Source organism: Hemiscyllium ocellatum, unplaced genomic scaffold (genome assembly GCF_020745735.1).
Source record: "Hemiscyllium ocellatum isolate sHemOce1 unplaced genomic scaffold, sHemOce1.pat.X.cur. scaffold_1578_pat_ctg1, whole genome shotgun sequence".
NCBI classification, from domain to species: domain Eukaryota; kingdom Metazoa; phylum Chordata; class Chondrichthyes; order Orectolobiformes; family Hemiscylliidae; genus Hemiscyllium; species Hemiscyllium ocellatum.
In genome coordinates, this window is record NW_026867817.1 from 1 (window position 1) to 12,385 (window position 12,385).

General features: G+C 45.1%; 3 non-coding genes across 3 annotated transcripts; all 3 read right to left on the bottom strand.

Annotated features, from left to right (window-relative positions):
• Positions 1–1,805: 1,805 nt before the first annotated feature.
• On the bottom strand, positions 1,806–1,887 carry trnal-aag (transfer RNA leucine (anticodon AAG)). The gene has a single exon. It is a non-coding gene; the product is annotated as a tRNA-Leu (tRNA).
• Positions 1,888–4,712: 2,825 nt separating this feature from the next.
• On the bottom strand, positions 4,713–4,796 carry trnal-aag (transfer RNA leucine (anticodon AAG)). The gene has a single exon. It is a non-coding gene; the product is annotated as a tRNA-Leu (tRNA).
• Positions 4,797–10,526: 5,730 nt separating this feature from the next.
• On the bottom strand, positions 10,527–10,607 carry trnal-aag (transfer RNA leucine (anticodon AAG)). The gene has a single exon. It is a non-coding gene; the product is annotated as a tRNA-Leu (tRNA).
• Positions 10,608–12,385: the final 1,778 nt, after the last annotated feature.

Sequence of the window (12,385 nt, forward strand, 5' to 3'; positions counted from 1 at the left end):
CCAAAGGATGCGATGTTATTCTGCAGCCTCTTTGTCGATTCCCTCCGTTTAAATTCCAACATGGCTTAGATCTCGGGGCGCACCTTAATACTAGCTTTGAAAGCACAGGTCCAGAGCTTCCTCTGAGAGTGCAATTTCTTTCATTGCTGTTGCTGATTGAATGAGCCACTAACGTGCGAACTGCTCCAAAACATGATTCAGGACCTCTGGTGCCAATTCTCGCACTTTGAATAACGACAGACAGCTTCCAAATGAGGCCTTTCAGATACGACTTGGGGTACATTTGGCAGACAGAATAGTTCAGGAATCCGTGGTGAACTGTGACACCAGCGCATCACCTTCTTCCCTGTCTTTGAACCGGGCCGCCTCAGCAAGGAATGCAAATGCAGTATTGCTCTTCGTGGAAGGACGGTAACTACACTCTCAAATGAATGGCACATGATCAGAAGCAGTTTGTAGAATATCTTTACAATGCTCTGCACAGTAATCAAATGGAAATGCATTGCATTTCACTACGAGAGCAGATTTGTTCAAGCAAATTCGAAGGCAGGTTTGCAGATGGGAAAGCAAGCAGGAAAGCTCCGTTCTTGTCCATGTAAAAGGCTGCAGATGAAGAACAAAACAGTTTCGACCGCGGGAACCTATCTTGGAAGGTGAACGTGCTGATCACTATGCTACAGAAACAAGCCACAGCCGCCCCTGCTGCAGCTCAGTGGTATCCGACACTGAAAGTTGAAGACATTCTACCTTTCACCTTTCTGTTTCCAAATGCTCGTTGTTTCATGGGAGGTTGTTTAATTTTGGCTGTGTGGTATGCATGGACGAGATACACCGAAGTATCTGTTTTCACCGGTGTAGCCCAATAACGTTGTGTTGCTTACACCGGCTTAAAAAGGACTAACTTTAGCCGAGCTGGCCGTCGCAGTCTGTGGCACAATCATTTAGTCTGTTCGACTGCTCACTGGAAAGGTAGTATTGTGAAACACTGCAGAAACGAAGGACTTCCTTACTTTTGCTCCGACTGACCATACTCTGTGAAATTTTCCCAGATTCTCAGTTGAGGAGTTTTTGCAGCTGGAAATTATCTCAGAAAGCCTGTTAATTCGTAATGTATTGAACGAATCGCAAAACAGAAAACATTTGACACGCAACAGAAACAAAACTGGCAAACCAAATGCATTTTCAGATACAGTGAGCATGAATGCTAAATGTGAGACACTCCGAGCGCATGAGCCATAAAGTAATCTCACAACTAACATCAGGGCAATTCCAAACTACTCTTTCAATGATACTTGGCCTCAGTGCACCACCATATCACAGACAATGCTGAAAAGAGAGAAAGAAAGAACATAATAAGAATAGGCCACAAAAAGTGAATTTCACCAATCACAGTCTCGATTAGATTACCTTTCCTTCCGGTGTCTCCGGGACGGAAACGAAGGAAATTGGAGAAATTCAATAACATATGACATCAAAATTCATCGGAACGATTTTCCCATTCGCCAGAAAGCCAAGTAACGATGAATCGACTCACCGCAGGACTTTGTTTCACAACAGCGATGAAATAGCAGTCTCCATTCGGTTCCAGTAAAATCTCAACATGCTTGGAACATAAAGCAACAGTAGAGCTGTTTGCAATTTTCACGCGGGAGGCGAACACGATCAAGACAGCATAGCCAATTTGGCACTTTCCCACTACACATTTAATTCCCCGGGAAGCAAATCAAATTTTTTTGTGAACAAAAGTACAGCGGGAATGGAAACAGCATTTAACAAGCTGTGTCGTTGCAACTGATCAGGAGAAATGGCAGTGGTGGGATTCGAACCCACGCCCCTGTCGAGACTGGAGCCTTAATCCAGCGCCTTAGACCGCTCGGCCACACTACCAGCTGCGCTCCCGCCCCATTTTCTTGCATTTCCAATTGAGCTCCTGCATGACAACAGATGGAAAGTCACGTGAAATGGGTTCCATGATTCCTCTCCGACTCGCACGGCTGCTTGGATGTGCCGGCTACAATATCAATTTCGCAACAAATAATGATAGCTCATCAATCCGGATAAAAATCAATGGTAAGCTGAGGCTATCTTCTCAGACTCTTTTCAGCTACAAATGTATCTGTGAGTGCGTGAGCAAACATGTTCGCTTATGATTTGGTCAAATAACCATGAACTGCTTGACATTACTGCAATTTCGATTCTTGCTTTGCTAAATGATTTCACCCATTGCTCGAAACAGGACAACTTTCACGTTTACACGGAACATGAAACACACCGGACTACAGGGAAAATGCACAAAGCTGAGCAGGCCGTGTTCCACATCATACCGTGCAGCATAGTTTCAGTCACTGTGTCTGTTTTGCAGAATAAGAGTCCCAAAGAATGTTCTCCAGCCTAAAAGCGGAGGTAGCATTACAATCCGAGAACGACCGATCACAGTGTGAGGATGCTCTGACCTCGGGGCCAGTTCGAGATGCCACTTTCCTTGCCTTTTACATAAACCGTGCATTGGCTGCAGGGATGTTCACACCTGGACTTGAGCCACATCGATACAACTGAGTTGGAACCCTGCGTGGGAATCAACGAGAAGCGACTCAATAAATCTTGCTAAATTCCATGGTGCTTATTAGAAATGCAGTTTCTGTTCACCTCAATTTAAAAGGCAGTTTTTGAACATAGTAACTGAAATCAAAAGCTAATTATCTCACCCCACCCCCACTCCGGGAGAGGTGCTAACTGCACTTGATTGCTTTTTTGTTCTCGATGTGAAGAGCTCTCACGCCTGAGTCACCTTCACGCCTCTTGTTGCTGAGTGACTCAAAAAGAAGGAGTTTCACCAGAGCTGCAACTGCCTCACTTTCCCAGTCGCTCTCCCCGTTGACATTTTCCTGCTCATCAGTGATTTAAAGAAAAGCAAGAGGATGCGATGTTATTCTGCAGCCTCTTTGTCGATTCCTCCGTTTAAATTCCAACATGGCTTAGATCTCGGGGCGCACCTTAATACTAGCTTTGAAAGCACAGGTCCAGAGCTTCCTCTGAGAGTGCAATTTCTTTCATTGCTGTTGCTGATTGAATGAGCCGCTAACGTGCGAACTGCTCCAAAACATGATTCAGGACCTCTGGTGCCAATTCTCGCACTTTGAATAACGACAGACAGCTTCCAAATGAGGCCTTTCAGATACGACTTTGGGGGTACATTTGGCAGACAGAATAGTTCAGGAATCCGTGGTGCACTGTGACACCAGCGCATCACCTTCTTCCCTGTCTTTGAACCGGGCCGCCTCAGCAAGGAATGCAAATGCAGTATTGCTCTTCGTGGAAGGATCGGTAACTACACTCTCCAACTGAATGGCACATGATCAGAAGCAGTTTGTAGAATATCTTTACAATGCTCTGCACAGTAATCAAATGGAAATGCATTGCATTTCACTACGAGAGCAGATTTGTTCAAGCAAATTCGAAGGCAGGTTTGCAGATGGGGAAAGCAAGCAGGAAAGCTCCGTTCTTGTCCATGTAAAAGGCTGCAGATGAAGAACAAAACAGTTTCGACCGCGGGAACCTATCTTGCGGAAGGTGAACGTGCTGATCACTATGCTACAGAAACAAGCCACAGCCGCCCCTGCTGCAGCTCAGTGGTATCCGACACTGAAAGTTGAAGACATTCTACCTTTCACCTTTCTGTTTCCAAATGCTCGTTGTTTCATGGGAGTTGTTTAATTTTGGCTGTGTGGTATGCATGGACGAGATACACCGAAGTATCTGTTTTCACCCGGTGTAGCCCAATAACGTTGTGTTGCTTACACCGGCTTTAAAAGGATAACTTTTTAGCCGAGCTGGCCGTCGCAGTCTGTGGCACAATCTTTAGTCTGTTCGACTGCTCACTGGAAGGTAGTATTGTGAAACACTGCAGAAACGAAGGACTTCCTTACTTTTGCTCCGACTGACCATACTCTGTGAAATTTTCCCAGATTCTCAGTTGAGGAGTTTTTGCAGCTGGAAATTATCTCAGAAAGCCTGTTAATTCGTAATGTATTGAACGAATCGCAAAACAGAAAACATTTGACACGCAACAGAAACAAAAACTGGCAAACCAAATGCATTTTCAGATACAGTGAGCATGAATGCTAAACGTGAGACACTCCGAGCGCATGAGCCATAAAGTAATCTCACAACTAACATCAGGGCAATTCCAAACTACTCTTTCAATGATACTTGAGCCTCAGTGCACCACCATATCACAGACAATGCTGAAAAGAGAGAAAGAAAGAACATAATAAGAATAGGCCACAAAAAGTGAATTTCACCAATCACAGTCTCGATTAGATCACCTTTCCCTTCCGGTGTCTCCGGGACGGAAACGAAGGAAATTGGAGAAATTCAATAACATATGACATCAAAACTCATCGGAACGATTTTCCCATTCGTCAGAAAGCCAAGTAACGATGAATCGACTCACCGCAGGACTTTGTTTCACAACAGCGATGAAATAGCAGTCTCCATTCGGTTCCAGTAAAATCTCAACATGCTTGGAACATAAAGCAACAGTAGAGCTGTTTGCAATTTTCCACGCGGGAGGCGAACACGATCAAGACAGCATAGCCAATTTGGCACTTTCCCACTACACATTTATTTCCCCGGGAAGCAAATCAAATTTTTTGTGAACAGAAGTACAGCGGGAATGGAAACAGCATTTTAACAAGCTGTGTCGTTGCAACTGAACAGGTGGTGGGATTCGAACCCACGCCCCTGTCGAGACTGGAGCCTTAATCCAGCGCCTTAGACCGCTCGGCCACACTACCAGCTGCGCTCCCCCCCATTTCTTGCATTTCCAATTGAGCTCCTGCATGACAACAGATGGAAAGTCACGTGAAATGGGTTCCATGATTCCTCTCCGACTCGCACGGCTGCTTGGATGTGCCGGCTACAATATCAATTTCGCAACAAATAATGATAGCTCATCAATCCGGATAAAAATCAATGGTAAGCTGAGGCTATCTTCTCAGACTCTTTTCAGCTACAAATGTATCTGTGAGTGCGTGAGCAAACATGTTCGCTTATGATTTGGTCAAATAACCATGAACTGCTTGACATTACTGCAATTTCGATTCTTGCTTTGCTAAATGATTTCACCCATTGCTCGAAACAGGACAACTTTCACGTTTACACGGAACATGAAACACACCGGACTACAGGGAAAATGCACAAAGCTGAGCAGGCCGTGTTCCACATCATACCGTGCAGCATAGTTTCAGTCACTGTGTCTGTTTTGCAGAATAAGAGTCCCAAAGAATGTTCTCCAGCCTAAAGCGGAGGTAGCATTACAATCCGAGAACGACCGATCACAGTGTGAGGATGCTCTGACCTCGGGGCCAGTTCGAGATGCCACTTTCCTTGCCTTTTACATAAACCGTGCAATTGGCTGCAGGGATGTTCACACCTGGACATGAGCCACATCGATACAACTGAGTTGGAAACCTGCGTGGGAATCGACGAGAAGCGACTCAAAAATCTTGCTAAATTCCATGGTGCTTATTAGAAATGCAGTTTCTGTTCACCTCAATTTAAAAGGCAGTTTTTGAACATAGTAACTGAAATCAAAAGCTAATTATCTCACCCCACCCCCACTCCGGGAGAGGTGCTAACTGCACTTGATTGCTTTTTGTTCTCGATGTGAAGAGCTCTCACGCCTGAGTCACCTTCACGCCTCTTGTTGCTGAGTGACTCAAAAGAAGGAGTTTCACCAGAGCTGCAACTGCCTCACTTTCCCAGTCGCTCTCCCCGTTGACATTTTCCTGCTCATCAGTGATTTAAAGAAAACCAAAAGGATGCGATGTTATTCTGCAGCCTCTTTGTCGATTCCTCCGTTTAAATTCCAACATGGCTTAGATCTCGGGGCGCACCTTAATACTAGCTTTGAAAGCACAGGTCCAGAGCTTCCTCTGAGAGTGCAATTTCTTTCATTGCTGTTGCTGATTGAATGAGCCGCTAACGTGCGAACTGCTCCAAAACATGATTCAGGACCTCTGGTGCCAATTCTCGCACTTTGAATAACGACAGACAGCTTCCAAATGAGGCCTTTCAGATACGACTTTGGGGTACATTTGGCAGACAGAATAGTTCAGGAATCCGTGGTGCACTGTGACACCAGCGCATCACCTTCTTCCCTGTCTTTGAACCGGGCCGCCTCAGCAAGGAATGCAAATGCAGTATTGCTCTTCGTGGAAGGATCGGTAACTACACTCTCCAACTGAATGGCACATGATCAGAAGCAGTTTGTAGAATATCTTTACAATGCTCTGCACAGTAATCAAATGGAAATGCATTGCATTTCACTACGAGAGCAGATTTGTTCAAGCAAATTCGAAGGCAGGTTTGCAGATGGGAAAGCAAGCAGGAAAGCTCCGTTCTTGTCCATGTAAAAGGCTGCAGATGAAGAACAAAACAGTTTCGACCGCGGGAACCTATCTTGCGGAAGGTGAACGTGCTGATCACTATGCTACAGAAACAAGCCCACAGCCGCCCCTGCTGCAGCTCAGTGGTATCCGACACTGAAAGTTGAAGACATTCTACCTTTCACCTTTCTGTTTCCAAATGCTCGTTGTTTCATGGGAGTTGTTTAATTTTGGCTGTGTGGTATGCATGGACGAGATACACCGAAGTATCTGTTTTCACCCGGTGTAGCCCAATAACGTTGTGTTGCTTACACCGGCTTTAAAAGGATAACTTTTTAGCCGAGCTGGCCGTCGCAGTCTGTGGCACAATCTTTAGTCTGTTCGACTGCTCACTGGAAAGGTAGTATTGTGAAACACTGCAGAAACGAAGGACTTCCTTACTTTTGCTCCGACTGACCATACTCTGTGAAATTTTCCCAGATTCTCAGTTGAGGAGTTTTTGCAGCTGGAAATTATCTCAGAAAGCCTGTTAATTCGTAATGTATTGAACGAATCGCAAAACAGAAAACATTTGACACGCAACACAAACAAAACTGGCAAACCAAATGCATTTTCAGATACAGTGAGCATGAATGCTAAACGTGAGACACTCCGAGCGCATGAGCCATAAAGTAATCTCACAACTAACATCAGGGCAATTCCAAACTACTCTTTCAATGATACTGAGCCTCAGTGCACCACCATATCTCAGACAATGCTGAAAAGAGAGAAAGAAAGAACATAATAAAATAGGCCACAAAAAGTGAATTTCACCAATCACAGTCTCGATTAGATCACCTTTCCCTTCCGTGTCTCCGGGACGGAAACGAAGGAAATTGGAGAAATTCAATAACATATGACATCAAAATTCATCGGAACGATTTTCCCATTCGCCAGAAAGCCAAGTAACGATGAATCGACTCACCGCAGGACTTTGTTTCACAACAGCGATGAAATAGCAGTCTCCATTCGGTTCCAGTAAAATCTCAACATGCTTGGAACATAAAGCAACAGTAGAGCTGTTTGCAATTTTCCACGCGGGAGGCGAACACGATCAAGACAGCATAGACAATTTGGCACTTTTCCACTACACATTTAATTCCCCGGGAAGCAAATCAAATTTTTTGTGAACAGAAGTACAGCGGGAATGGAAACAGCATTTTAACAAGCTGTGTCGTTGCAACTGAACAGGAGAAATGGATTCGAACCCACGCCCCTGTCGAGACTGGAGCCTTAATCCAGCGCCTTAGACCGCTCGGCCACACTACCAGCTGCGCTCCCGCCCCATTTTCTTGCATTTCCAATTGAGCTCCTGCATGACAACAGATGGGAAGTCACGTGAAATGGGTTCCATGATTCCTCTCCGACTCGCACGGCTGCTTGGATGTGCCGGCTACAATATCAATTTCGCAACAAATAATGATAGCTCATCAATCCGGATAAAAATCAATGGTAAGCTGAGGCTATCTTCTCAGACTCTTTTCAGCTACAAATGTATCTGTGAGTGCGTGAGCAAACATGTTCGCTTATGATTTGGTCAAATAACCATGAACTGCTTGACATTACTGCAATTTCGATTCTTGCTTTGCTAAATGATTTCACCCATTGCTCGAAACAGGACAACTTTCACGTTTACACGGAACATGAAACACACCGGACTACAGGAAAATGCACAAAGCTGAGCAGGCGGTGTTCCACATCATACCGTGCAGCATAGTTTCAGTCACTGTGTCTGTTTTGCAGAATAAGAGTCCCAAAGAATGTTCTCCAGCCTAAAAGCGGAGGTAGCATTACAATCCGAGAACGACCGATCACAGTGTGAGGATGCTCTGACCTCGGGGCCAGTTCGAGATGCCACTTTCCTTGCCTTTACCTAAACCGTGCAATTGGCTGCAGGGATGTTCACACCTGGACATGAGCCACATCGATACAACTGAGTTGGAAACCTGCGTGGGAATCAACGAGAAGCGACTCAATAAATCTTGCTAAATTCCATGGTGCTTATTAGAATGCAGTTTCTGTTCACCTCAATTTAAAGGCAGTTTTTGAACATAGTAACTGAAATCAAAAGCTAATTATCTCACCCCACCTCCACTCCGGGAGAGGTGCTAACTGCACTTGATTGCTTTTTGTTCTCGATGTGAAGAGCTCTCACGCCTGAGTCACCTTCACGCCTCTTGTTGCTGAGTGACTCAAAAAGAAGGAGTTTCACCAGAGCTGCAACTGCCTCACTTTCCCAGTCGCTCTCCCCGTTGACATTTTCCTGCTCATCAGTGATTTAAAGAAAACCAAAAGGATGCGATGTTATTCTGCAGCCTCTTTGTCGATTCCTCCGTTTAAATTCCAACATGGCTTAGATCTCGGGGCGCACCTTAATACTAGCTTTGAAAGCACAGGTCCAGAGCTTCCTCTGAGAGTGCAATTTCTTTCATTGCTGTTGCTGATTGAATGAGCCGCTAACGTGCGAACTGCTCCAAAACATGATTCAGGACCTCTGGTGCCAATTCTCGCACTTTGAATAACGACAGACAGCTTCCAAATGAGGCCTTTCAGATACGACTTTGGGGTACATTTGGCAGACAGAATAGTTCAGGAATCCGTGGTGCACTGTGACACCAGCGCATCACCTTCTTCCCTGTCTTTGAACCGGGCCGCCTCAGCAAGGAATGCAAATGCAGTATTGCTCTTCGTGGAAGGATCGGTAACTACACTCTCCAACTGAATGGCACATGATCAGAAGCAGTTTGTAGAATATCTTTACAATGCTCTGCACAGTAATCAAATGGAAATGCATTGCATTTCACTACGAGAGCAGATTTGTTCAAGCAAATTCGAAGGCAGGTTTGCAGATGGGAAAGCAAGCAGGAAAGCTCCGTTCTTGTCCATGTAAAAGGCTGCAGATGAAGAACAAAACAGTTTCGACCGCGGGAACCTATCTTGCGGAAGGTGAACGTGCTGATCACTATGCTACAGAAACAAGCCCACAGCCGCCCCTGCTGCAGCTCAGTGGTATCCGACACTGAAAGTTGAAGACATTCTACCTTTCACCTTTCTGTTTCCAAATGCTCGTTGTTTCATGGAGTTGTTTAATTTTGGCTGTGTGGTATGCATGGACGAGATACACCGAAGTATCTGTTTTCACCGGTGTAGCCCAATAACGTTGTGTTGCTTACACCGGCTTTAAAAGGATAACTTTTTAGCCGAGCTGGCCGTCGCAGTCTGTGGCACAATCTTTAGTCTGTTCGACTGCTCACTGGAAAGGTAGTATTGTGAAACACTGCAGAAACGAAGGACTTCCTTACTTTTGCTCCGACTGACCATACTCTGTGAAATTTTCCCAGATTCTCAGTTGAGGAGTTTTTGCAGCTGGAAATTATCTCAGAAAGCCTGTTAATTCGTAATGTATTGAACGAATCGCAAAACAGAAAACATTTGACACGCAACACAAACAAAACTGGCAAACCAAATGCATTTTCAGATACAGTGAGCATGAATGCTAAATGTGAGACACTCCGAGGGCATGAGCCATAAAGTAATCTCACAACTAACATCAGGGCAATTCCAACTACTCTTTCAATGATACTTGAGCCTCAGTGCACCACCATATCCCAGACAATGCTGAAAAGAGAGAAAGAAGAACATAATAAGAATAGGCCACAAAAAGTGAATTTCACCAATCACAGTCTCGATTAGATTACCTTTCCCTTCCGGTGTCTCCGGGACGGAAACGAAGGAAATTGGAGAAATTCAATAACATATGACATCAAAATTCATCGGAACGATTTTCCCATTCGTCAGAAAGCCAAGTAACGATGAATCGACTCACCGCAGGACTTTGTTTCACACAGCGATGAAATAGCAGTCTCCATTCGGTTCCAGTAAAATCTCAACATGCTTGGAACATAAAGCAACAGTAGAGCTGTTTGCAATTTTCCACGCGGGAGGCGAACACGATCAAGACAGCATAGCCAATTTGGCACTTTCCCACTACACATTTAATTCCCCGGGAAGCAAATCAAATTTTTTTGTGAACAGAAGTACAGCGGGAATGGAACAGCATTTTAACAAGCTGTGTCGTTGCAAACTGATCAGTAGAAATGGCAGTGGTGGGATTCGAACCACGCCCCTGTCGAGACTGGAGCCTTAATCCAGCGCCTTAGACCGCTCGGCCACACTACCAGCTGCGCTCCCGCCCCATTTTCTTGCATTTCCAATTGAGCTCCTGCATGACAACAGATGGAAGTCACGTGAATGGGTTCCATGATTCCTCTCCGACTCGCACGGCTGCTTGGATGTGCCGGCTACAATATCAATTTCGCAACAAATAATGATAGCTCATCAATCCGGATAAAAATCAATGGTAAGCTGAGGCTATCTTCTCAGACTCTTTTCAGCTACAAATGTATCTGTGAGTGCGTGAGCAAACATGTTCGCTTATGATTTGGTCAAATAACCATGAACTGCTTGACATTACTGCAATTTCGATTCTTGCTTTGCTAAATGATTTCACCCATTGCTCGAAACAGGACAACTTTCACGTTTACACGGAACATGAAACACACCGGACTACAGGGAAAATGCACAAAGCTGAGCAGGCCGTGTTCCACATCATACCGTGCAGCATAGTTTCAGTCACTGTGTCTGTTTTGCAGAATAAGAGTCCCAAAGAATGTTCTCCAGCCTAAAAGCGGAGGTAGCATTACAATCCGAGAACGACCGATCACAGTGTGAGGATGCTCTGACCTCGGGCCAGTTCGAGATGCCACTTTCCTTGCCTTTTACATAAACCGTGCAATTGGCTGCAGGGATGTTCACACCTGGACATGAGCCACATCGATACAACTGAGTTGGAAACCTGCGTGGGAATCAACGAGAAGCGACTCAATAAATCTTGCTAAATTCCATGGTGCTTATTAGAAATGCAGTTTCTGTTCACCTCAATTTAAAAGGCAGTTTTTGAACATAGTAACTGAAATCAAAAGCTAATTATCTCACCCCACCCCCCACTCCGGGAGAGGTGCTAACTGCACTTGATTGCTTTTTGTTCTCGATGTGAAGAGCTCTCACGCCTGAGTCACCTTCACGCCTCTTGTTGCTGAGTGACTCAAAAAGAAGGAGTTTCACCAGAGCTGCAACTGCCTCACTTTCCCAGTCGCTCTCCCCGTTGACATTTTCCTGCTCATCAGTGATTTAAAGAAAAGCAAGAGGATGCGATGTTATTCTGCAGCCTCTTTGTCGATTCCTCCGTTTAAATTCCAACATGGCTTAGATCTCGGGGCGCACCTTAATACTAGCTTTGAAAGCACAGGTCCAGAGCTTCCTCTGAGAGTGCAATTTCTTTCATTGCTGTTGCTGATTGAATGAGCCGCTAACGTGCGAACTGCTCCAAAACATGATTCAGGACCTCTGGTGCCAATTCTCGCACTTTGAATAACGACAGACAGCTTCCAAATGAGGCCTTTCAGATACGACTTTGGGGTACATTTGGCAGACAGAATAGTTCAGGAATCCGTGGTGCACTGTGACACCAGCGCATCACCTTCTTCCCTGTCTTTGAACCGGGCCGCCTCAGCAAGGAATGCAAATGCAGTATTGCTCTTCGTGGAAGGATCGGTAACTACACTCTCCAACTGAATGGCACATGATCAGAAGCAGTTTGTAGAATATCTTTACAATGCTCTGCACAGTAATCAAATGGAAATGCATTGCATTTCACTACGAGAGCAGATTTGTTCAAGCAAATTCGAAGGCAGGTTTGCAGATGGGAAAGCAAGCAGGAAAGCTCCGTTCTTGTCCATGTAAAAGGCTGCAGATGAAGAACAAAACAGTTTCGACCGCGGGAACCTATCTTGCGGAAGGTGAACGTGCTGATCACTATGCTACAGAAACAAGCCCACAGCCGCCCCTGCTGCAGCTCAGTGGTATCCGACACTGAAAGTTGAAGACATTCTACCTTT